The sequence below is a fragment of the Phacochoerus africanus genome, chromosome 5 (genome assembly GCF_016906955.1).
Source record: "Phacochoerus africanus isolate WHEZ1 chromosome 5, ROS_Pafr_v1, whole genome shotgun sequence".
In the NCBI taxonomy this organism is placed as follows: domain Eukaryota; kingdom Metazoa; phylum Chordata; class Mammalia; order Artiodactyla; family Suidae; genus Phacochoerus; species Phacochoerus africanus.
Window position 1 is genome coordinate 53,405,332 of NC_062548.1, and position 27,034 is coordinate 53,432,365.

Genomic DNA, 27,034 nt, shown 5'->3' on the forward strand with positions numbered 1-27,034 from the left:
GTATGGAGGTACCTTAGAAAACTAAATGTGGAACTGCCATGCGGCCCAGCAATCCCACTCTTGGGCATATATCTGGACAAAACTTTCATGGAAAAAGATACATGCACCCCTGTGATCATTGCAGCACCATTCACAATAGCCAAGACATGGAAACAACCTAAATGTCCATCAACAGAAGAATGGATTAAGAAGAGGTGGTATATATACACAATAGAATACTATTCAGCCATAAAAAAGAACAAAATAATGCCATTTGCAACAACATGGATGGAACTAGAGACTGTCATACTAAGTGAAGTAGGTCAGAAAGAGACAAATACCATATGATACCACATATCTGGAATCTAACATACGGCACAAATGAACCTTTCCATAGAAAAGAAACTCATAAACTTGGAAAACAGACTTGTGTTTGCCAAGGTGGAGAGGGAGGGAGTGGGATGGACTGTAGTTTGGGGTTAATAGATGTGAACTATTGCATTTGGAGTGGATAAGCAATGAGATCTTGCATAGCACAGGGAACTGTATCTAATCACTTATGATGAAACATGGTGGAGGATAATGTGAGAAAAAGAGTATGTGTGTCTATATATATAGATAGATAGATGCATGACTATACATATATATATGTTTGACTGGGTCACTTTGCTATACAGTAGAAATTGACAGAACACTGTAAATCAACTATAATGGAAAAATAAAAGTCTTAAAAAATGAAGTGGAGAAATGTACCTCACTTTTGCATATTGATTTTGTATCTTGCAGCTTTGCTGAATTTATTAGTCGTAATTGTATTTTGGTGGAGTCATTAGGGTTTTCTATATGTAAGATCATTTCATTTGCAAACAGTGACAATTTTACTTCTTCCTTAACAATTTGGATGCCTTTTCTTATCTTGCCTTATTGCTCTTCCCATACATAGGGGAGCAAAATTTGCCACCCCCAAATGTGTCTCTTGTTATGAAAATTAATTTAGGTTGATTATTTTTAAAAACAGAAGAGTCAGGAAGAAACTGTGACCTCCCCCTTAGCTGTCTAAAGAATGTAGATAAAAGACCTATTCTAGGAAGGGAGCATAACCATTGATCACTAGAGCTTGTAGACAGGGAAGAACCACAAAGTCTGTTTGTTAAAACTCCTCTCTGTGTCCCGCTGTCTGTGAAGGCCCAACAAACATTCGTTTGCCAGTCCTCACTTTTCCATCTCCATGTGAATTTCCTTTCTCCCTTTTAAAGTCCCAAAACAACTAACTTCAACATCCTTTTTTGTGTTCAGCTGAAGATGATACTTAAGGTGATGTTTTGACCATTTTGGTTAGTTATTCAGATTTCCTGGGTCTCTCCCAAGTATACATGTTATTAAACGTTTGTTTGATTTTTGCCTGTTAATCTGTCTCATGTCAACTTAATTCTTAGACCAGCCAGAGGAACCTAGAAAAGAAGAGGAAAATTTCTTCCTCCCCAACACATACTGTGTTGAATTTCTATACACATATCAAGCTATCTGAAGAAGAAATAAAGAAAAAAATCATATTTATAATAGCATCAAAAGCAATAAAATACTTCAAAATAAGTTTAACGAAGGAGGTGAAAGTATAAGCCATTGGTGAAAGAAATTGAAGCAGACACGGGTAAATGGGAAGATACCCTGTGTTTATGGATCAGAAGAATTAATATTGTTAAAATGTCCACACTTCTCAAAGCCATCTATAGACCCAAGGTGATCCCTATTAAAATTCCAATGGAATTTTTCACAGAAATAGAAAAAACAATTGTAAAATTCATATGAAATTACAAAGGACCCCAAGTATCCAAAGCAGTAATGAAAAAGAACCAAGCCAAAGGCAGTAAAGTTCCTGATTTCAAACAATATTACAAAGCTAAAGTAATCAAAACAGCATTGTATTGGCATAAACACAGACACATAGACCAATGGAACAGAATTGAGATTTCCAGAAATCTTGTCTATATGGTCAGCTTGCCTGCATGGTCAGCTAATACTCGACAAGGAATCCAAGAGCACTCAATAAGGAAAGGGAAGTCTAACAAAGTGTGTTGGGAAATGGATATTCACGTGCAAGAGAATGAAATTGGACCCCATCTTCCACTGCTCACAAAATTAACTCTTAATGGGTTAAAGACTTAAAATGTAAGACCTGAAACTATAAAACTCCTAAAAGAAAACATTGGAAAAAAGCTGTCTGATACTGGTCTTGGCAATGATTTTCTGGATATAACACTAAAGCACAAATAATAAAAGCAAAATAAACTAGTGGAACTATATCAAAATAAAAAGTATCTATGTAGCAAAGGAAACCATTAACAAGATGAAAAGCAACCTACAGAATGAGAAAAAATATTTACAAATTTATATCTGATAAGGAGTTAATATCCTAAGTGTATAAGAAACTTGTATGACTCAGCCAAAAACTCCCACAAGTAATCTGATTAAAAAATGGGCAAAGGAACTGGATAGACATACAAATAACCGATGGCTACATGAAAAGATTCTTAACATTACTAATCATCAGGGAAATGAAAATCAAAACCACAGTTAGATATCACCTCACACCTGTTAGAATGACTGTTACTGAAAGGAAAAGAGATAAATTCTGGAGAGGATGTGGAGAAAAGGGAACCCTTATGTACTTTTGGTGGGAATGTAAATTGATACAGTCACTATGGAAATGGTATGGCAGTTCCTCAAAAACTTAAAAATAGAAGCACCATATGATACAGCAATCTTGCTCATGGGTATATATCCCAAGGAAATGAAATCACTCTCTCAGAGATTGTAGTATTATTCATGATTGTCAGGATATGAAAACAACCTAAGTTTCCATTAACAGATGAATGGATAAAGAAAATGTGAAATTATAATTATTCAGCCATAAAAAAGAAGGAGATCCTGTCATTTACAACAACTTGGATGAGCCTTGAAGACATTATACTAAATGAAATTATCTCAGACAGAAAGACAAATACTGCATGATCTCATACACATGTGGAATCTGAAAAAGCTAAACTCACAGAAACAGTGTTGAATGGCAGTTGCCAGGGGCTAGGGTAGAGGAAAGTGGGAAGATGTTGGTCAGAGGGTACAAACTTCCAGTTACAAAGTGAATAACTTCTGGGGATCTGTTGTCCAGCATGGTGACTAGTTAATAGTATTGTATTTTATACTTGGAAGTTGCTAATAGAGTGGATCTTAAATATTCTCACCACGTAAACAAAGGTAAATATGTGAAGTAGTGGATGCGTAACTAACTTTACTGTGATAATCATTTCGCAATGTAGCATATCATATGGTACACCTTAAACTTGCAGTGATATGTGTCAGTTATATCTCAATAAAGCTGGGAGTGAGGGATGAAGTGGAGACTTGCAATTTAGAAAGGAAGTGAGCAAAATAGGAAGCGCTGACATGGAATACAGGATTAGCAAATGAAGACCTACTTTTTAGTAGAAATTTCTTTGGTGCAATCCATGACCCTTGGAGTAATGGTTGGCGATCAAATGACATAGATGTCACGTAGTTCCATGATTATGGGCCATAGATTCAGTTGTCTTTTAAAGATTTACCTGCCTGCTTCTGACTTCTGTAAGTCCCAGCTCACTCTCACCAGTAGGGTTCAAGTGTTGGAACTTGAAGCAGCTGTGTTGTGTGTTTGACACAGCAATAGTAGCTAGAGGAAGTGGTCCAAAGTCTGGAATTGATGATCCACGTTCCTGGAACCCGTTCAACGCACATGCTCTGAAAGGACCCAAATACTACTTCTACTTGACTAGATAGATGGAGTGCTCAATGAGAAATCTAAGTTAGGAGTACAGTTTTCATCTTTGAAATGCAACCCTGATGATAGTATGATGAAAATGAGACAGAAACCATCATCCCAGCATGTAACCAAGGCTTATCATCTAGTTGTTAAAATATTGAAATATTCCATATCCATTGGTGACAGCAGTTTTGCAGGCTCCCCAAATGTCTCCCCACAATCGCCTTTAGATGCCTGGGCCTCCCCAAGAATCTGCTGGGCTGCCACCAGGTTCATCCATGTGAATATCGACACCTGGCACAGGAGACCCTGAACCTGCTTTCACTATGGTTGGGCAGCCACTCAAAGGTGCAGATCTTCTAACATCGTCTCTGCACAAACTACCATGAGTTCTTTAGGAATTCTAGCTGCTACGATTCAAAAAGACTCAATGAAACTGGAGTTAGGCAACCAAGGGGCTGGCCCCATGAAGGCAGAATACAACTGAGGATTTTTGTCAAGAGGGATAATAGCCTTGAAAAGACGATGGTTGATGACCAACCTGTTCCTGGTGAACAGGGACTGAAGTGCTTCCCCTAAAGTAGAAGTGAGTGGGGTTAGGACAAGAATGAGAACATACTGCTTTGTATAGCCTATAATAAGCTTGAGAAAGCAGCAAAGCAGCATAATATCAAAGGATGCTGGAGGTTGGAGGTGTGAACAAGTCCAAATGCATATTCAGTTTAAACGTGAGCATCTGGTAGCTTAAGTATTGATTATTCAGGACAAACTGGAAACTGTGGTATGATTGTAACTCTGTGAGGCAGATGTCAAGAAGGATGGGTGTACTCTCCAACTATTATCTTGGTGCTTCTACAAAAACAGAATTGAACTGGAGTGCTCTGTCCTCTTAGATCGCAGACACTTGTCATTATTGTCGTCGCTGATAGGGTGATGTTCAGAAGGGGATGGAGAAATTCTTCACCCACTGACAGTGGGCGAATCTGGGAATCTTCCTATTTTTCATCCTCTTACTAATTAACTCAGGGGCAGTACCTAAGGCTTTGGATTGCTGAAAAGTAGACCAGCAGCAGGACAATGTGGGGAAGAATAGATAAGGAATCCAAGCAGAGGAGTTTGAGTTCTAGTTCAGCTGCTGAATCTCCATGAAAATGTATGATGTTATCAAAAATAATGTTCCTTTTTTCGGCGTTCCCTCATGGCACAGTGGGTTAAGGATCCAGCATTGTCACTGCAATGTCTTGGGTCAGGTTGATCCATGGCCCCGGGAACTTCCACGTACGCTGGGCATGGCCAACCAAAAAGAAAAAAGAAATTTCTTTTTTCTATTTAAAAATTATACATATCCTTTATAAAAAATAATAATTCAGAAAAATGTAGAGCATAAAATAAAAACTTCCCAATTTTCTACCACTCAAAGAAAACAACCCAGGGTCTAATGTTAACAATCCACTGGAAAAAAAAAGGTGGGGGGGGGGGGGAGTTCCCACTGTGGTGCAGTGGAAACGAATCCAACTAGTAACCATGAGGTTGCAGGTTTGATTCCTGGCCTCGCTCAGTGGGTTAAGGATCCGGTGTTGTCATGAGTCAACAGCTTAGGTTCTGTGTTGCTGTGGCTGTGACATAGGCCCACAGCTGTAGCTCTAATTCAACCCCTAGTCTGGGAACTTCCATATGCTGTGCATGCAGCCCTAAAAAGCAAACAAAAACAAAAACAAAAAACAACCCTGACAATACATACTTCTGGACAGCTCTCTCCATAACACATGTGTAAAAACACAGCAAATAACACCCCACTTTACATTGATGGAACCCTGCTTAACATGCTGTTTAATAACGTGCCTTTTTAACTTTATATATGTTCTAGATGTTTTACTCAGTTATGAGTTATGATTGAGTTATGTTCAGTGATGTATTGTTTTGATGTACAGTAATTTATTTGACTAAAACTGTCGATGAGCATTTTGGTTCCCATTTTTTCTACTAGAGGTAACTCTTTGTTGAAAATTCTTGCATCTTTATCTTTTCACGATTAGCAAACATCTTCTTAGAACATGGAATTTAAAGTAGAATGGAATTTCTACATGAATGGCCAGGTTCATTTAAATTTTTTTTTTTTGTCTTTTTGTATTTTCTAGGGCCGCACCCATGGCACATGGAGGTTCCCAGGCTAGTGGTCAAATTGGAGCTGTAGCCGCTGGTCTACGCCATAGCCACAGCAACGCGGGATCCGGGCTGCGTCTGCAACCTATACCACAGCTCAAGGCAGTGCTGGATCCTTAACCCACTGAGCAAGGCCAGGGATCGAACCTGCAACCTCATGGTTCTTAGATTGGTTAACCACTGAGCCACAATGGGAACTCCTCATTTAAAATTTTAATAAACATTGTCAAACTGTCTTCCAGAAATTTGACCTAATTTTTACTCCCACCAACAGTTACATATGAGTTGCCTTTTGATTCTTGTGCCATCAACATTGAGTAATGTCAACTTTTAATCTTCACCAATCTGATAGAAAAAAATGACATCTCAATTTTGTTTTTATTTGCATTTATTTTATTACTAGTGAGGTTGGCACATTTAAATAAGGTTATTGACCTCTTTATTGTAGTTGCTTGCTAAATTATCAGCTTTATGTTCTTGACCTACTTTTCTGTTGGATTGTTTGTCCTACATTAATTTATACAAACTGCTTTAGGTGTATTAGTACTTGGCCCTATAGATTATAAATATTTCCTCCAATTTGTGTTTACCTTTTAATCTTTGCATATGGTATTTTTTTTGCCTATATTTCTTGTGGCTCAATTCAGTGTTTTCCATTATGACTTCAATGTTTCATGTCTTCCCTTAAGATTATAAAAATAGCCCACTGGGTGTTCCAGCATCTCACAATTAGATGGACATCCAGCTTCTGAATTCAGAGATTCTGTGTTTCACTTGGTAACTTACACTGGCTCCACTCTTTGCCTCCTGAGCCAGTGTCCACTCCTGTTCCTAAATTCTCTTCATAGTGCGAGAGGATCACAGTCAACCTTTCCCTCTCACCAAGGCTGCAGTTCTCCATCAGCACTCGACCAGGCCAGCGCCAGGGCTCAGGTTACTAGCTAGGGGCCAGGACTGACTTCCACAGGAGTGCGGAAAATAAACATCCGTTATCACAGCAGCAGCTGTGGCCTGGCCTCCAAGACGTCTTTGACTTGGGTCCGCATGTCTTGAGTTGTGCTTCTGTGCTGAGCGTGAGCTAAAGTCAGTGATGCCGTCTGAAAAGTCAGCCCTCCTGGGACTGTAGACTGCTAGTGGTTCTTGTTTTTCCTCTACAGTTTCATCTGTCAGAGATCCAAACTTTTCGTTTTCTATTTCACAAAGCTGAAGAGTGGTTAAAGATAAAACAAGGTAATTAAAGGCCAACTGGGTGGGGTGGTCAGGAATGAATCACCAAACATGGATTTCACATGGAAGTGTCTCCTTAGTATGACAGAGCGAAGGTTTCTAAGGTGATGAGGAGCTGCGTGGCAGCACAGTGCCTTTCATGGAAGAGGCCACTGCAGGACTTGCCAAGCAAATCAACATGTGATTGAGGCACCATTGAGTGAAGAGATGAACAGAACTCCTAATGTACATTGTTGGTGGATAACATAGGACTTAAACAACACACTTATGGCGGAAAGATATTACCGGAATCCGGGTTCTTGTTCACGGAGCCAAAGAATGAACTTTGCTACACACAGGCAGTAAGCAAGAAAAGTCTTTATTAAAGGAAAGCAAACAGCTCCCAGGACAGCTGGGAGGGGGGGAGTAGAGCCCCCCTCTCTATTGTCCCATAAGGGTTTTTACCCCTTGAAGATGGGGGGTACCAACGTGGGGTCCAGAAAGATGTGGTTTTCTCCCACTGGCCTTGCCCAGTTACCTATATCAGTCCTTGTCCAACAGGGGTCTTAGGGGTGGAAATGTCCCCTAAGTCTCATCGTCTCTTTGCCCTTCTCTTCCCATAGCCTGAGTCACAGGGGGCTAGGGATTAATGTCCATCTGGGCACAGGTACACTCCCAACAGCAAACAAGCCCTGTGGGGATGTTACTCCTTGGAGCCCTTAAGCCACAAATGTTAATCAATAGCCATATCAAAGAACACATTGAAGTCCATGCTCCTCCACTGACTACCTGAGTTAGTATTCTGCCTCAATACTATGACAGGTCAGGTCATGATAAAAGAACCTGAGGGATTCTGTGCTCTAGTTTCTTCTCCAGAGAGTTGTTTTAAATGCCTTTGAGGCCAGTTCTCAGATGGAAGGGATGGTGGTAGAGATGGATTCAATAGAACTACCTGAGCAGCTCTGTAAATGTCCCCCAGCCCTGCACCAACACCCCCTCTAAGACCCAAGGGTGTGCATGGTCCCCCCCTCCTTGCTTTTGGGTTCACTGAAGTCTCTCCACCAAGTAGCACTTACTCCTCCGGGAACCCCTTCCCAAGAGCTCAGGCTTTGTTGCTGTTTGTTGCTGTGTGAACCCACAGGGCCCCCACAGGCCTGCAGGGCCAGCATTGTCATCCGCTGGGGGCTTCCCTCCCTGTCAACACCAGCCTCATTTGCTTACTGGTCATCTCACCATGACCTAGGGACAAGTGGGGCAGCGGAAACCACACAGAGCCTGTGCACTCAGCAGGGTTGGTGCTGAACACCTGCTGTATCTCTGGCTGGTAAGTCTGACAACCTGTGAATTAATCTGATGTTCACAGGCCCCTTATCTCACGTATCTGTAGCTCTACTTGCCTGGAAGGCAGCCTGGGAACCAGCCTGTCTACAGCAGTCCTGACCCCTCCCTGTTTGCCCTGGGAGGGAAAAAAAAGGAAGGTTTTTAAAGGTGGAAGGAGGGTGGAACAAGGAAATTGTTAGCAAAAAAAAAAAAAGAAAGAAAGAAAGGGCTGTTTCATGTCTGGTGGCCTTCCCTGAGGGGAGGGGCAGAGGTCTTATTTTGCAGATGACCTCACTAGTGCTGGCCAGGAAGTTTCAGATTGTCTGTTTGACAGTCACGTTCTGGGGAGAGGCTGAAACTGTAGTTAAAGTCTTGGTTGCTGTGCTGAGGGCAAAGGGACCCCACTTGGGGCCTGTAGTTTCTTTCTAACAAGATAAATACATGCATACACACAGATGATGGAATATGAGTCAGCCTAAAATGAAGGAAATTCTGACACAGGCTGTAACGTGGCTAAACCTCAAAGACGTTGTGCTATAGGTGACAGAAGCCAGTGTGAGATGTACAGTCACATAAATATAGTCCCCAGCTTTATGGCCAGAGCACCTAAAACTCTTGTAATTTCCTAAGTGATCATAGCAAAAGGAACATCTTTTGTTGTAATATTTTGTACCAGATCCTAAAGTAGCTTCAGAGGATGAAGGTGAAAGAGTATTCTGTCATTCATAACAACGCTCTTTCAACCACACCTGAATTTATGTTAATGAGGTGGCCCTTTGAAAAGCCCCTAAGGATTGAGGGGCTGGTTGCTAAGGGAACCAAGCACGTGATTAGAGGGTAGGAACTTTGAATCCCTCTCCTCACCTCAGAGAAGAGAGGGGCTGGAGGGGGGTGCTTATCTCTACTGCTAATGATTTAGTCCGTTGTGTGGGGGGAAGCGGGAAGCTTCCTACAAACCCACAGGGCGGGGTGTGGACAGAGGGGCTGGGCCTCCTCTTGTACTTTGCCCCCCGCCTCTCTTCTATCTGGCTGCTTCTGAGTTATGTCCTTCACATTAAACAGGTAAACATAAAACATAAAAAAGGGGGGAGGTTTCTTGAGTTCTGTGAGCCATTCTAGCAAAGTATAAAACTTGAGGAGGGTCTTGGGACCCTCTGAGCAGAGAGAGCAGGTCAGAGTTCAGCAGGGGGCATCTGAAGCCGTGGTGCCTGATGGCCTGAGCCCTTCACCTGGAATCTGACACTGTCCAACCAGACAGTGTCAGAGCTGGAGTGGGTCACGGGGCACTCTTTGGGTGTCCACAGACAACTGGAGAATTGGTTGGTGTGGGAGAAAAGACACATTTGGAATCAGAAGTGACATGTGAGAGCATTAAGGAAACACAATTTTGTTTCCTTTAGCCAGTCACAAAGGGACAAATCCTATATGATTCCACTTCCATGGGGTACTTACAGGGATGAAAATGGTAGAGTGGTGGTTGCTGGGGCGGGGGTGGGGTGCAGTGTTTCCGTTTTGAAAAGTTCTGGGGGTGGATGGTGGTGATGGTTGCACAGCGATGTAAATATACTTAATGCCACTGACTGTCCACTTAAAATGGTTGAAATGGTCAATTGTATATCATGTAGGTTCTACCCCAATAAAATATTAACATTTAAAAATGTATTTACCTTGGGGTTTTCCTCTGGAACTTGTATCCATAAATCTGGGCATTTAGGACATTTTCAAATAATTCTGCAAGTGCAGGATGAGTCATAAGAACTCTGATTCGGGAATACTCTTGCTTACACTCAGCTGGACAGTTGGGCCTTTGCAGTGGGGGCTCTGAGGAAGGTCCATCTAGATGGGGTGGTTACCAGAAGGGCAATCAGAGCAGAGTCAGTAAGCACGCTAATGGCCTGGACAGGAATGTAGTGCGCCTCTCTGATGATGATGCAGGAAACGGCAGCTGAGAGATGACTCCCTCTCTTTCTCCAGGCTCTTTAGTTTCAGCTTTTATGAACTTGGGAGTGAGCAGGAAGACGGGTTGGCCTGTGGAGGTGGAAGCAAGGCGCCCACCTGCAGAACCCTGTTCTCTTTGTCTTTTCCATCCTTTCATTAGTCTGGCTTCAAATGTCAGCCCCTGTGGAACAACAACTGGCACTCAAGAAGGCAGGAAGCTTCCAGGAGCTTGGGCGCACCTGTGAACCAGTGGCCTCTTGTTCACGGAGGCCTCTTACTTTTTGGAGGCCAGCTGGGTTTGGCTTCAGACTCTCAAGTCTCCTGCCACTCAGAGGTCCCCTCATCTCCCTCCTTTGGCAGGAGAAGAAGAGGCAGATAAAGAGTGGAGGGAGTACAGAGTAAGAACCCCAGGTGTTTCCCCAGCTGCTTCTCAAGCCTCCCCTACAGGGAAGGGCCCAGGAAGTGTGCTGTTAACAGCATGACCAGGCAGCTCGTGGATGCGGATCCAAGGCTGGCTCCACCAGGCACTGGCTGTGCGTTCTATGGTGCTTCATGCATCATAAGAGCTCAGTAAGTGTCAGGTGGAGCTGTCATTAAAGCAGATATGTATCTTGGTCTAGAAACCCGGCTATGCAGGAAATATTGTTTTATTTCCCCTACAGAATTTTTTTTTTAAGAGTCATACCCACAGCATATGGAAGTTCCCAGGCTAGGGGTCCAATCGGAGCTGTAGCTGCCAGTCTACACCAGCAGATCCAAGCCGCATCTGTGACCTACACCACAACTCACGGCAATGCCGGATCCTCAACCCACTGAGTGAGACCAGGGATCCAACCCGTGTCCTCATGGATACTAGTCGAGTTTGTTACCACTGAGCCACAATGGGAACTGCCCCCCTTATGGCAATTTAGTGAGGATCTTGGGCATCCATTCCCCCAACACAGTAGAACGTTCTCCCCCTGGCTTTACTGGTGCCCTCCTGATGTTTAGTGCACCAGCAACTGAGGCCTGTGCAACCCCAGGCAGTGGGTATAGCATCCCTAGATGCAATCTCCTGGTCACACCCACCCTCCCGGTCACTCACAGCCCTGTGGGGCCAGGGCTGGGGGCCACGATACCCGTTCTCTCTATCTTCTGAGGACACTTGATCTTTTTCTTCTGCATCCGTCAGGGTCCAGGCAGGAGAGAGGCCACACCTGACCCAGGTACCTGGAGGAGAGTTTTACCAAAGGGATGCTCTCAAAAGACGTGGGCTGTTAGGGAAACCAGTCATGGAGAATGCAGGACCTTGGAACTAGCCGCTGTATGCATCATTGGTCCCTCAGCCCTTAGTGTCCAGAGGAAGAACTGTTACCAGAGCCTGGAGAGGCCTTCCCTAGAGGATAGGGCCACCTGCAGGGAGCACAAAAGACCTGACCTCTCTCTCCTTTCTTCTTTCTGCTGGTCCCCTCCCCTGGCCAAACCCAACCCAAAGCCAGAGAACAAAAGCAGAGGATGACCTTAGGCAGAGAATCTACAGTGTGAATTGGTGGGGATGATGCTTGTAAGAGCAGATTTGATAGGGGTTTAGGGGAGAAACTATTGGAGTCCTCAGTATGAGGAGTTTGAGGAATAATGCTTTCTGCTGTTGTGTGGCATTTTATGCTTTTGGCATGTGAAGGAGAGTGACCTGTCCGAGGCAGGCACCTTCCGTGAGGAAAGCTTAGGTCAGTCCTGGGCACGCACAAGCATTCTGCCTGCAGGTGTGGTGGCTGACAGGCCCCTGAGACCCTGGTCATCACCGAGTTAGCTTTGACATTTCTATGCCAAGTTCAAGAGAAAAGATGCCTGGATTCTGTCACACCAACAAATGGTGATGCTGTTTTTCAGGCTGAAACTTTCCAGAGCTGTTTGCAGCTGTATTCACATGGTTGGACGTTTATGCAGCCGTTCTGGCCTGTTTATTGTTCTGGGATTTGCAGAAGGAATGTTTATGGAGAGATAACTGTCATAGCACATGGAGCAGACAAGGACACTGTGGCAGCAAATGCCAGGCCTTTCCTGGCTCTGTGGAGTGACAGGCAGCAGGCCGTGTGCTTGGTAACCTCTCTCCTCTGGTCCCCAAGCAGGTTCTGCATCAAGGACGTCCCAGCATGAGGAGGGGGTTCTCCTTCCTTCTCGCTTCTTTCAGTACAGGAGGTGATGCTCCTCCCTGTCTCAACTCCAGGGAACTGTTCTCTGCAGCTTTTGGCCTCATTGATAAGGGCTCCTCCTCCTGCCCCCTGCTGGTCCTTCTCTGGCTGCCTGATTAGCTCATCTTCTACCGTCATGGAATCTGCTCATCCAATGAGGGGAAATCTGTCTGGGGCAGAAGAAACTAGCTCCCTCCTGCTCGAGGCAGGTACCTCAGCCCCTGTGCACTCAGGGAGGGCAGTCAGTCTGGGTGGGCCTCTGGGACCCTAGGGACTAGGGCAGCTGGGGGAGGTGCCCATCCTGCTTAAAAAACTCAGTTGTGGGAGGTCCCAGGAGCAGTAGGGCCAAGTCCATAGAAAGATTAAGGCTGCCCACCCCAGGGCAAGGAGCACTGGTGACAACTATGCCACAGAAAGGTAACAGTGGGGCACAGCAGGAAATGGCAATGACAGTGACCAGGAGGGAAAATGCCCCAGATTCAAGGCGAGAGGCTCAGGCAATGACAGTACATGGGGGACTGTGAGCTCTTTCAGGGTGGAGACTCCTGGACCTACCCCAGTGCTTGACACATGGAAGAAGCACAATGACTATTTATTGGAAAAAAAAAAAAATGTACAGATGGACGCACAAGGAGATTTCATGACCTTGTGGGCAAAAGGCCTGAGAACCAATATGCCGGCAGTGCTGGTGCCAGGGACAAAGTCCCGGCAATCCTGGGTTGTCAGTCCCCATCTTCTATCGATGCTCTGCCTACCAGTTTCTGGCTCCCAGTGGGGGCCCCATACTTAGATGCTGGCTAAAATCAATGTTTGTTCCAAACCTAGATGATCTTCAGTTTGGTCTTCGAGTTTCTGAACACTGGATCAAGAAGTTCTGGTCAGCCTTTCCTCTGTGTATCGTGGAAGAGAGGCAGTGCCCCACCCACATTCAGGGCTTCTCCCTGCACCCCCAGCCCTGGCCACACCTTGGAACCCTGGGCCACAGCCTCCTGCTGCTGCCCACGCGTGCCTGCTGGTGGAGGGGTCGGTGAGTGTCAGAAGGCCCAGCCCATCTGCTCCCAGGATCGAGTCCCAGGAACGGAATCAGCATGGCTGAAGGGAGAGTGTCGCAGCAGATGCTTCCAAGCGCTGCCCCTGGAATTGAGGAAGAGCCCTTAAACCACCCCTTACAGAGGCAGAGGTGTCGTGGGCACCCTAGTTTCTTGCCTCAGGCCTGGCTTCCTCCAGGAGAAGCTGCTCTTCCACCCATACCTGCCCTGATGTCTTCCTTTGTTTGGGGAACTGGCCTGAAGCTGGAGTTGCCCCTTTTCACCAGGGCCCTCAGCCACAAGTGAGAGTGAGCGCTGAGATCGGAGGCTGGCCTTAGGTAGGCTTTAGGGGGACTGTCCAGGAGGAGCTTTGGCTCCAAAAGCTGCAAAGAACAGCCCAGAGGGCTGCTTGGCCTCAGACAGAGGGATGAGCTTTGTTAAAGGCCCCCTGCTGTAACTGCAGCTCAGGTGCTTTGAAGCTGCCTGGTGTGAGCCTTGGACCAGGTCTTTTTCACAGAAGGGGTGGCCCATTCTGGTTTCGGCATCTGAAAGAGAAGCAGTGGGAAGATTGGGTGCCTCTGTACCAGGCACCCTGGGAAACCAGTGGGAAGTGCTCTACCCCACAGGCTTGGATGTCAATACTAAGGTCAGAAAGAAGAGTGAGTTGTCATCAGAACATGCAAATCCTACAGACAGACCATACAATGTTGACATGTCGTGTCAGTGGCCAGGCTCCGACTGGAGATGTGCACGGCTGAGCTGAGGCTCTGGTTGGTCCTGTCACCCCGTTACATGCACTCTCTAACTTCTCACTCTTCTTTCTCAGTGTTTTATTGCTTTGTTTTTTCTCTCACTTCTCTTGACTTACCTTGTTTGTTGGGGACTCTTAGGGACCCTGTTGGCATTGCTATGTCATGTCATTGGTATTGGCACTGGGGAGACCCCAAGAAACCCTGTGATCCTAAAATAAATGTGGGTTCATTAACAGAGGCACAGAGAGCTCTCTTCTGATTCTCAGAGACTTAGTGTTTTTTGTGGGGTTTTTTTTTTTTTTTTTTGTCTTTTTAGGGCCATATCCACTAGGCTAGGGGTCGAATCGGAGCTATAGCTGCTGGCCTACACCACAGCTGCAGCACCAGATCCAGGCCTTGTCCATGACCTACACCACAGCTCACAGCAGTGCCAAATCCTTAACCCACTGAGCGAGGCCAGGGGTCGAACCTGCGTCCTCATGGATGCTGGTCAGATTCGTTTCTGCTGAGTCTTGAGGGGACCTCTTCAGAGACTTAGGTTTCAAATGGAATGAAAGTTCTTATTATAAAAGTGATACAAGATCATTGTAAACCATTTAGTGATTGTGTATGAGCCAAGGAAGAAAATAAAATCAGCCCTGGTTCTGCCATTCATAGCCCATACCATACCACCCATAGCTCCATCAACCCATAGCCTCATGCTCACATTTGGTGCACAGCCTTTCAGAGTGTGTGTGGGGGCTGATGTCTGCAGTCACTCACTACAAACACCCTGTCTTCCCATTCAGGCAGCCTGCTTTCTTACTTCTAATGGTCATAATACAGTTTCTGTGTCATTAAACACTCTTCCACGGCATTTCTAAAGGATGCAGGGTATTTCCTTTATGGACGTACTTACCAGCCCTCTGTTATTAGCTACTCAGGTTGTTCCCAGCTTTTTCCAATTACGAAAAGAGCTGCAGGAAATGTCCCCGTGGCTGCCTCTCTGCCCACATCCGTGATTCTCTCTCAGAGTAAATTCCCAGACCTGGAATCACAGTGGTCACGCAGACCGCTGTCTTGGGATGAAGCGCCTTTCAGAAGCAATTTAATAAATAAGAAATGTAGGGAGGAATCAGGATCTGTGGCTCCCTCAAGTTAATCTTCTCCCTACTCTTCCAGCACATGATTTTAAAAGGCTGTGGTAAGAGTTCGTGTTCTTTAGAGAAGATGACTTGGCTCCAGGAACACTCGCCTCAGGCTGAGGTGCAAGGATCTGGGGTGAGGACTGTAACTCGCCCACCCCTAACTTCCCCGGTTCCCAGGGTTTATTAAGCCCAATCCTTGTCTTCCCGGAATCTTCCTAAACAAATGCTCTTGAAGCCAGGGTGGGGTGGGGTTCTGCTGAAAATCCACTCCTGCCACTGTGTGTCCTGGGGAAATTTCCTCCTGCTTCTGTGCCTCAGTGACAAACCCCCCAACCTGACGGGCGGCCCTCAGACGCTCTGCTACTTGTCTGACAAAGGGAGATCCCTTCCTGGCACCCCGGCTCTCCCTTTGCCTCCTCCTCTTGGGATCATCGGAATAGGTGCCAGGCCCGGGATGTCCTTGAGGCAGGCAGGCCAGATGGTGGCTGGCAGCCCCTTCCCATCTAGGGGCTGAGGCTCCTTTAATTTGCATACCTTAAAAGGCTTGCAAGAGCGAGGGCTGGGTTCTTATCTCCTGAGCTCTGGACCTGCCTTATTTATAGCCCAGCTTGCCGGCAGCTGCTTACAAGTTGGGACGGTTGGCTCAGCAGCCACTGTCCCCTCCAGTCAGGCTGAAACCAGCCAGGTAAGGCTCCAGTTTCTCCTTTCTCTTCCTCTCCCTTGCCAGCCTTCCTACCCACACTGTGCGGAGGGAGTGTTCCAGCCCTGAGAGGGAGCTCCGGGCACTGTGGACTCAGACCCCAAAGGGGACCAAGGTGGCTGCGGCAGCTGGTTCCCACCAGCAGCAAAGCTCTCGAGATCCCTGAAGCTATGGCAAGGACCCATAGGAATGTTAAGAACCCAGGGGAACCCCTTTTCTTCTTACCCTCTCTCAGTGGGAATCAGGCATTTATTCTGAGTTTCAAACACCGGAAAGCTTTTTTTTAAAGAGGAAAGAAAAAGAAAAAAATGATAAAAATCAACACCGGAAGGGGGGGAAAACCACAGTGCCCTTGAGCTTTTTTCTCCCTGACAGAATTTCCGGATAGCCTGGGGGGAAAAGGCAAACTAGTGATGAATCTGGTTTTGCTGGGAAAGTGTGTTTATACAAGCTGACTTGTTAACAGCTGATGGTTCGAGAGTGCAGATCACCGTTGTGTGCTTTAACAAGGAAATGCATTAATATTTTACTAATTTCTAGAGCAGGAGATAACGCAAGACACAGTACTGGGTAATGCTTTAGAGCCAGCTGCAAGGTAATGTTAATGCTGATAAAATGACACAAGTGATAAGAGGTGTCATCCTCCTGCCAGTCTCCAAGCAAGGCATTTTATCAAGTTCTATCTAAAAAAACAAAAAACTGACAGATGAGTTTTTAAAAAATAACTCTGAAGTCAACAGGTGGATTAACACCTGTGTTATAGGCTAATGCTTCTTTATCATATATTTGCTCTATTTAGGTTTATGGTTGTTTCATTTCTTGAGGAACGTTCTTTGACTCTTAGTTTTGTTGCTGGGTTTATAAAAACAAAATGCACGGTAATAAAGTATTACATTTGGGATCCATTCTATCCTAACAATGTTTTTTTGTTTGTTTGTTTTTAATGGAGTAGTCAACCAGTTGACTCAAATGATTACATATAGGCCTTCTATATTATTAAGAAAATCTTAATGAATCACTTCCGTGACAAGCTGCGTATTTTCCCATAAAGTGTACTCTCACCGGCTCACTCCCATCTCGCTATCTTCAAGGACATTTTACACCTTTAGATTTTCATCATTCTATTAGTGCTTCCACTGATTTGGGGAGCTGAACCATGCTTCTCCTTCTCTCTGCAACCCTCAACTCTAAAACAGGTACCTACACACCTTCCACTGGTCTCTAAAATACTTCATATTGAAGAGTAGGTAGCCAAGACAGTGATTTTAAATTCTCTTCTCCCCACTATTAAAAACATTCAACTGAGTAAATGTTAAAGATCTTACTGGTTTGATTCAGTGATTCATGAATCAAGCAGGGCCCCATCCAGCGGATGGAGAGGAGCTCTGAGGAGCTGGACAGAGTGGAAGACTTTTAATGGCAGAAGGGAGCCTCTAACAAGGAAGCCATACTTGACAAAAATGTGGGTTGGTTATTGGAAGGTTACTTTCCTTTAGGGGATGACAGGGGTCAATCAGGCAGATGACCCAACTGTCCTGGTCAAGCCATTCCTGATCAACTGGTTTAAGGCTCCATTTCTGGGAGAACTGGAACTGTAATTAAGCCTCAGTTTTGGGAGGTGGGCTTAGCATATGCAATTCCATTTGGGGCCTGTTGTTTTATTTTTAACACCACAAAGAAGGAGGTGAAGTTATTCATAGTGTTTATGTTCTCTTTTGTTTTTTTTCTTACTATACAAATATATGTTTATCATAGAAAATACAAACTAGTAGAGAGAAGACTACATGTGTAGTCTTACTACTCAAAGATAACAACTCAGCATTTCATTATTTATTAACTATTTATTGATTCTAAGAGGTCCTGTTGTAAGATCAACCATTAATTTATTTTTAAAATTATTTTATTTTTTGTTTTTTAATTTTTTATTTAAAAATTTTATCATAGTTGATTTAAAATGTTCTGTTGATTTCTGCTGTAGATCAACCATTAATTTAATGCTAGCTTTAGAAGAGAGGAAAGAAATCTCCCCCTGTGTTGTATAGAGTAAGCTGAATCCAAAAATAATAAAATGGGGAGTATAAATTGAAATTAAAGGGAGTTCCCATTGTGGCTCAGTGGTAATGAGCCCGATTATTATCCATGAGGATGTGGGTTCGATCCCTGGCCTCCCTCAGTGGGTCAGTGACCTGGCGTTGCCGTGAGCTGTGTTGTATGTCACAGACATATCTTGGATCCTGAGTTGCTGTGGCTGTGGTGTAGGCTGGCAGCTGTGCCTCCAATTCAACCCCTAGCCTGGCAACTTCCACATGCTGCAGTGCACCCCTAAAAAGCAAAAAATTTAAAAAAATTTTTGAAAGATAAATTTTAGATAGAAAAGGAATAAAAATTCATTTTAATAGAATACTTTGTTATAGTTAAAAAGTAATGCTGAGGGGACTTCTGTGGTGGTCTAGGGGTTAAGATACAGTGCTTTCACTTCTGCAGCCCAGGTTCAATCCCTGGTCTGGGAACTGAGATTCAACATTAAGCTGCTACATGCTGTGGCCAATAAATAAATAAATAAATAATACTGAAAAGTTAAAGTGAAATAAAACCTTATCAAGCCAACAACACATAAAATGTGCTCCAGGTGTTTTATTAAGATTGCACAATTAGATTTTAAGGGGAAAGTGCAAACATTTCTTTTTGGTTTTGAAGAACTCACTGAGACTTCTCTCTCTGCCTGGGAGCCGTCTGATGAGCACGAAGGGGTGGGTAGCCAGCAGTCCCAGCCATATGCAGGGGCCACCAGGGCACTTTTTGTCTAGGCTCAGGACTGTGCCTATAAAGCCTAAACACAGGGAGTTCCCGTCATGGCTCAGTGGTTAACGAGTCCGACTAGGAACCATGAGGTTGCGGGTTCGGTCCCTGGCCTTGCTCAGTGGGTTGGGGATCCAGTGTTGTCGTGAGCTGTGGTGTGGGTTGCAGACGCGGCTCGGATCCCGAGTTGCTGTGGCTCTGGTGTAGGCTGGCGGCTAGAGCTCCAAATGGACCCCTAGCCTGGGAACCTCCATATGCCGCGGGTGTGGCCCTAGAAAAGGCAAAAAGACAAAAAAATAAAAATAAGAGAAAAAAAATAAATAAATAAAGCCTGAACACAGAAGAATAAAGGGTGTTGATTATTCTGCTTCTTTCTAGATCCCTGTCTTTGTGGGAAGATAAATGAATAATATGAAGGCACACATGGTTATATGACAACATAATATTTTTTATTTTTATTTTTATTTTTTTTTGTCTTTCAGGGCCACACCTGTGGCATGTGGAGGTTCCCAGGCCAGGGGTAGAATCGGAGCTGTAGCTGCTGGCCCACGCCAGAGCCACAGCAACTTGGGATCCAAGCCATCTCTGCGACCTATACCACAGCTCATGGCAATGCCAGATCCTTAACCCACTGAACGAGGCCAGGGATTGAACCTGCATTCTCATGGATGCCAGCCGGGTTCGTTAACCACTGAGCCACGATGAGAACTCCATGACAATATATTATATGTAATAACTAAAATGATAAACAGTGAGATTGCTCAAAAGTCGAGTAAATTTAAATAGTGATATAGCTGTGGTATGGCATATCATCAAAAATAAAGTTTGCATAGAACTTTTAATTTAAAAAAATCAATACAAAGCTATATTCCTATAATTTTCTTAACTTACATAAAAGTGCTGAAAAAAATACCAAAATATACAAAATTATTATTTTTGAGGGATAAGATTAGTAATTTTATATTTTCTCTACACTTTAAGTAGGTTGCTAAATTTTCTACACTGAGATTAATCATGAAAGTTTTTATGGCAAAATTCCATACAAATGGAAAGCATTTTCTAATTATTGCTGCCAATTATAAAAACTGTAAATAACCCATCAGAATGATTAGCCTCTTAAAACAGTAGGTAAAAGTTATTGAATGATCACTATATCTGGGAAGCATATAATTAGCTTACCTAACGCGCAACCACCCTACAGGTGGGTGTTATTATTATTATTATTGCAGTTATTTTTGTTACTCCTATTTTCAGATAAGGAAACAGGCCTAGAAAAGTGTTATCGCCAGAGAAGGTGCACTCTGGTGACAGACAGAGCCTGGCTTCCAGGACTTTGGGACCCGGCGGGCTCCAGTTTGGAACAAGAGAACACTCTGAAGGCTGCGGTCTGAACAGCCTGCAGAGATGTTATAGGAACACGCTGGTGTTTCTGCAGGAATGTTACTTGCAATAGGAAGCACTCGAGGTAGAGCTTGTGTAGATGGTGGTGTGAAGGCCGAGGAAGTGAGGAATTATAAAAGGCTGGATAGTCCAGGATGAACAGGATCAAGGCTGAGCTGAACACGCAAGTGGTCCTACCAGGTGAGGGGCGTGGCCCTGGGGAAGCTGAGACACTGTGTGTGGGTGGGGGGGGGGCGGGAGCCCTGATGACCTAGGAACAGGGCTGCTTTGTTTTCTTTGTTCTCTCTGAAATGTTTCTAAAAAGCAACCTTTTATAAGAGCAAATGAGAGTTCCCACTGTGGCTCAGCAGGTCCCGAAGTTGTCTCTCCGAGGATTTGGTTTGATCCTGACCCTCACTCAGTGGGATAAGGCTCTGGTGTTGCCGCAAGCTTGGACATAGGATCTGGTGTTGCCGTGGCTGTGGTGTAGGCCTCAACTTCAGCTCTGATTTGATCCCTAACCTGGGAACTTCTATATGCCACAGGTGCAGCTGTAAAGAGAAAAAAGGAAAGAAAAGATTAAACAGAGGTGTCCTGGCTCCCCAGAGTTAAAACAGAAAGAAAAAAAAAAAAAACTCTCTAAAGATCTCAGCTGGGACTAATTTGAGTTCCAAATGTAAACTGAAAGGAGCTCCTGGTTAGAGGAGGGGCAGTGGCTGGTCTTCGAGAGCTGGGGGATCAGCCCCCTTGGGCGTGCTACACATGTGTGCGCATACATGCACACACGACAGCTCTACGATGACTGCCTCTGCCTCCTCATTTGTACATGAGGACCCCAGGCCCTGAGGAGTGAGGGGCTCAGAGGAGCAGGGGAGCTGGGATCCAAACCCAGGCTGTGCCAACTCAGGGCATGGGGGTGAGCCCATGAGGCTTTCCGTGTGCCCTTCACTGTTGTGTTTCATTCTCCCCTCCTCAAAGCCTAGGAAGGGGTTGGCCTCCTTAGTCAGTCCTGGGAGACAGTGGTGCCTTGGCTCAGCAGCTGGCTGGGAAGCCCTCCCTGGCCTGGGCCGTGGTGTTGGATCAGGCTGAGAAGGTTAAGACCCAGGAAGGAGCCAGCAGTTTTCCTTGTGGCAGGTGCTTTTCCTTCTGTGCTACTGGCTTGGAAACAGGCCTGATACTCTCACTCCCTACCCTGTGGTACACAGCATAAGTCATGATTAATGATCATAATAATGTTTTGAAGGGAATTTTTATTAGGCAATTAATACTAACATCTGGGAGCTCCCGTCATGGCTCAGAGGTTAACAAATCCAACTAGGAACCATGAGGACTCAGGTTTGATCCCTGGCCTTGTTCAGTGGGTTAAGGATCCGGCGTTGCCGTGAGCTGTGGTGTAGGTCGCAGATGCAGCTTGCATCTGGTGTTAACTGTGGCTGCATCTGCACCGCCCTGAGCTGTTGCTGCTTTTGCAGGCAGTGCTTCACTGCTTCCTGGGAAGCATCAGCGCACCTTAGCCTGCCTCAGGCAGGAGCAGCCAGACAGCTCCGGAGACCAGCGTGAGCTCAATTTAACCACACGTCTCTCTTTCAGTTTTGATATCATATTCCAGCTTATATCAGACTGCTCTTCTGCCAAAAGTCTCCAGCGCCTTCTCAAATCAAAATAGGATCCAGGGCGACTTAATCTCCAGAGCCCTCCACACTCCAGGCCCTGGAATGTGACCTAATCTTCCTTTCCTGCTCCATCCAGGCTGCTCCAGCTGCCCTGCCCTTTCCCAGCCGTGCCTGCCCCAGGGCCTTTGCACTTACTGGTGCCACTAGTCAGCCAGGCTCTCCCCTAAGAAAACCACACACACCTTCCTCCCTCTACCCTCGCATCTGAGAGCCGGCTCGAACGTCCCATCTAAAGTCACACTCTCTGCCACTGTAGCTCCTTGCCCTCGTTTCCTTTTTCTCCAAGCATGTATCTCACATGTGTGCCCACCCCAAGATTTGTGTCCCTTCTTCCGTTAAAGCAGAGACTCTGTCCTGCTCACTAAGCTGTCACCCATTCCTGAACCGTGAGTGACCCAGTGTAGGAACTGAAGGAGGATCCCTGAGAGACAAAGACCCTGGCCAGCCACTGTCATAGACGTCACTTGACTTCTTAGAAGCTCTCCACTGTCATTCATAAATCATTACCCACACAAGTCTCAGGCTCCCCTGGCCACAACTGGAACCTCATTTCAAAAACATCCACTACACTTGAAGTTTGTTCAGACATTTTTGTTCCTTTCACAAGGAAGGTAAGAAACCGGAAGTCAAGCTTCTTATAAGGAACATCTAGGATGTGACCCTCACCCTGGGCACCGTGGTAAAGTCAGATGTTCTTCTTTTCCCAGCAGGCTGTAGACAGCTGAGAGTGCTGAGGTCTGTGACATTTTTCTGAATCTGGTGCTTTTTTCTCTGCTGTCCTTCCACAAGGGAACCCTGAGTTCTCCTTTGCCTGCATCTCCCCCCAAACGTGAGGTTTTCGAAGTGGTGGTCAGCTTCCTAGTTCTCGGTGAGCTGTGAAACCCATCTAATGGATGGAGACCCACACATTTTAAAGAATAAAATGAAATAGACTAGAACGGGGGAAAGATGGAACAGAAAAGAACAGAAAGCAGCTCACATAGAAAAGATAAGTATTTCCAGCGCCACAAGTGGGGCTGTGGGAAGAGGTTGGGATGTAAAGATTTGTGTTCGTGTTGCTGTCAAAGACATGGAGGGAGTTCCCATCCTGGCGCAGCGGAAACAAATCTGACTAGGAACTATGAGGTTGCAAGTTCAATCCCTGGCCTCGCTCAGTGGGTTAAGGATCTGGCATTGCTGTGAGCTGTGGTGTTGATCACAGACGCAGCTCAGATCCTGTGTTGTTATGGTTGTGGTGTAGGCTGGCGGCTGCAGCTCCGATGGGACCCCTAGCCTGGGAACTTCCATATGGCGCCGGTGTGGCTCTAAAAAGCAAAAAAAAAAAAAAAAAAAAAAGACATGGAGACTCGATTCTCTAAGCATGCGTACAGACTTCCTTTCTCCCGGACCCTTAGGTCTCCTTTGAACCTCTCAGACACTCCTCTCTCTCTGCAGATGGCTTAGTGTGATCCTTTAGGCTGGAGATGATGAAATGCTTTCCTACTTGATCAGCTCTATCAATGTAAGTCGTCACAGAAAAAGGAACTGAAAAAACCCAAACGCAGCAATCTGTGCCATTTACCCAAGGGAGAGTGCCATGTGAGCAGAGCTGGCAGAGAAGCCCAGGACCCTGCCCACCCAGCATCTCCCCCCAGCACGACGTGCACCCAAGTTTGGAGGCTCATGCTTTAATTCACCTCCCTCCTGGGCCCCCAAATAAGTAAAAATACCGCAGCCTGAGGGCCCAGCCTCTTCCGCATTGTGTCTGGGTTTCTGCATCCCTGCTGGGTTTCCAGCCTCTTCCTGTAATTTGGCAGAAGGGCTTCGGGGGTGCTCACTGGTTACCCCCACATCAAAGACTGCCTTTCGTGACCACCGACTAGGGGAAGGAGGGGGATCAGGGCAGAGCAGAAGGGAACGGCCGGAGGCAGGACGTCTGGAAGGAGAGAGAAAGCAAATGGCAAAGGTATTTTAATAGACATGCTATTTCCATGCTTGGCCATGTGTTTTTCATTCTGATTTTGGTGACTTTTGACTTGAATTATGGCACTCTATCTCTTGGTTAAGGTGTCTTAGATGCAGTTGCTTTCATATCTCAAAAATGAATATTGACTTTTTTGGGGTGGGGCTGGGAATGGTGGTCAGTAACTAAGAACGTGTCACCTTTCAGAAGGCAGGGAATTCTCTTTTCTGTCTTCCTTATGGGACCAGAAAGCAAGTTGAAGGCACTTTGACACATGCAGCACTGCATCGGCTCTGGGGGAGCCGGCTGGCATGGTGCAGCCCTTCTGCTGAAGCCGAGCCGCCCCTCTGCCCAGAGGAGCAGGTGGTAAAGAGAAACCACCTTTCACCTGCAGAGATGTGCGAGTTCATCCCAGGGCTCCAGCAAATACTTCCTCTCTGTACTGCAGTCGCTTCTTCTCCAAAATGCAGATAATCTTATCTGTCAAGGATTGCTGTTCATGAAATATGCTTTTAAACTCTTCAAGTGGCTTCTGAATAATTGACAGGTTTTTTTAATGATTTTTATTTTTTCTGTCGTAGCTGGTTTACAGTGTTCTGTCAATTTTCTGCTGTACAGCAAAGTGACCCAGTCACACATACACATATATATTCTTTTTCTCACATTATCCTCTGTCGTGTTCCATCATAAGTGACTAGATAGAGTTCCCAGTGCTATACAGCAGGATCTCATTGCTTATCCATTCCAAATGCAATAGTTTGCATCTATTAACCCCAGATTCCCAGTCCATCCCCCTCCCCCTGCCCTCCCCTTTGGCAACTACAAGTCTTTTCTCCAAGTCCATGAATTTCTTTTCTGTGGAAAGGTTCATTTGTGCCATATATTAAATTCCAGATACAAGTGATATCATATAGTAATTATCTTTCTCTTTCTGACTTACTTCACTTAGTATGAGAGTCTAGTTCCATTCATGTTGCTGTAAATGGCATTATTTTGTTCTTTTTTTATAGGCTGAGTAGTATTCCATTGTGTATATGTACCACATCTTCTTATTCCATTCATCTGTTTATGGACATATAGGTTGTTTCCATGTCTTAGCTATTGTGAACAGTGCTGCAATGAACATACGGGTGCATGTATCTTTTTCAGGGAAAGTTTTGTCTGGATAGATGCCCAGGAGTGAGATTGCTGGGTCATATGGTAGTTCTATATTTAGTTTTCTGAGGTACCTCCTTACTAATTTCCACAGTGGTTGTACAGAATAATTGATAGTTGAGCTGCAGTTTCCAGTCCTTCAATAAGCTGCCTCATGGCCTGTGTTGGACCCTGTCCCCAGCACCTGGGGCTCAGGGCCCACCTAGTTCTGTGTCGCAATATAGAGGCATCATCACTCCTGTGGTGGGGGCTTGGGGGGTGGCAAGATCAGGTGGGAGGCAGAGACATCATTGCCTGAGTCAGGTCTATTCCAGCAGCAGGAAAAGCAAGAAGCTCAGTGGGTTAAGGATGGGGCATTGCTGTGAGCTGAGGCGCAGGTCACAGATGTAGCTTGGATCTTGCATTGCTGTGGCTGTGGTGCAGGCCGGCAGTTGTAGCTCCAATTCAACCCCTAGCCTGGGAACTTCATATGCCACAGGTGCGGCCATAAAAAGAAAAAAAAATATATATCTTGACAGTTACTTGAAATGGCTACGAAACACCTGTCTTTCCAACAACATATCTGTGAGGCTGCATTTTCTTCATACATTTCAACTAAAAAACACATAACCTCAACAGACGGAATATAGGAGTTCCCATAGTGGCTCAGCGGAAACGAATCTGGCTAGCATCCACAAGGACGCAGGTTCGATCTCTGGCCTCACTCAGTGGGTTAAGGATCCAGCATTGATGTAAGCTGTGGTGTAGGTCTCAGACGAGGCTCTGAGCTGGTATTGCTGTGGCTGTGGAATAGGCCAGTGGCTACAGCTCCTATTCGACCCCTAGGCTGGGGAACCTCCATATGCCGAGAGTGCAGCCCTCAAAAGACAAAAAGGCCAAAAAAATAAGTAAATAAGTAAACTTGAGATCAACCGAATATGATTCCACACACAGAGTTCAGTTCCCTTCATGTTCTTCCCTATCCCCATTACACAAAACATTATCCTGATGACTGTACTGCCTGTGCTGTATCCTTCATTTCCAGTGACCCCTGCTGCTTAATTTGGGGTTAAGGCCACAGAGAAATCCTTCAGAGGTGCCTAAACCTCTTGAGCTTTTAAGGGATTTGCTTTGGTTACTATTTTTGTTGTTGTTGACTTATTTTGAGAGCAGATTTTCATTGGGCTCATTTTCCCAGCACAGGCTAATGCGCTTTTCACAGTTTTTTGGTCTGGCCAATGTGTCACAAAATATTTCACTGCCTGTTGTGAGGCCCCTGCCCTTCCATCATTACAGACATTACGGGATTTTATTATTTCAAGACATTATTTAAACTGTCTTTGCTGTGAAAAGATATATCACCTTTTAATGTATTAGTTCATTGTATTTGGTAGATCATCAGTGATCATCAAAATTCAAAAGGAAAAAAAGGAGAAGTAGGGAAACAGGGTTTTCTCCCCGCCCGCCACCCCGCACACCCCCACCCCCTCCTCCATTTCTGTCTCCCAGGACTCCTCCCATTGGTGGCTGCTCTGCACGGTGATGTGCCCTGGGCTCTTAGGAGATGTTCTGTGTGCATTTGTTCCCCATGCAGGGTCCACCTGACTCCTTACAGATGGCGGATTCCACCGTCAAGTTGAATAGTTTGTTCGATTCTCCCTTACCTGTCATCTTTTGCCTTCCACGAGGCTCTGCCCTTCAATGCTCCCAGCCACAATCCTCAGGAATATTTCAGTCATGGGTCTCCTGCTCTCTCCTGGTCCCCCCATCCCCCCCGGCCGGTCCCTCCTCTGTCTGATGCTTCTTTTCTGCCCGCCCCTCAAACCCTGGAGACTCCTGGAACTTTGACCCACTTCTCACAAGCCACAGCCTCTCTTGGGTAACTTACCTTTTTTAAATTTAATTTTTATTTTATAGTGGAGTATG

The 27,034-nt window shown here is 45.3% G+C and overlaps 1 protein-coding gene across 3 annotated transcripts in view; it reads left to right on the plus strand.

Moving 5' to 3' along the window:
* Positions 1 to 27,034, plus strand: part of FHL2 (four and a half LIM domains 2) — a 104,173-nt gene that overhangs the window by 31,826 nt on the left and 45,313 nt on the right. The window contains exon 1 of one of the 3 annotated variants that reach the window (XM_047781315.1): positions 16,045 to 16,165. The exons of 1 other annotated variant lie outside the window; for it this stretch is intronic. The gene's annotated coding sequence lies outside the window, so the exon portion shown is untranslated. Of the gene's footprint in view, positions 1 to 16,044; positions 16,166 to 23,669; positions 23,978 to 27,034 lie in introns of those variants that run through there. One more of the 3 variants, XM_047781318.1, reaches the window with a different exon arrangement.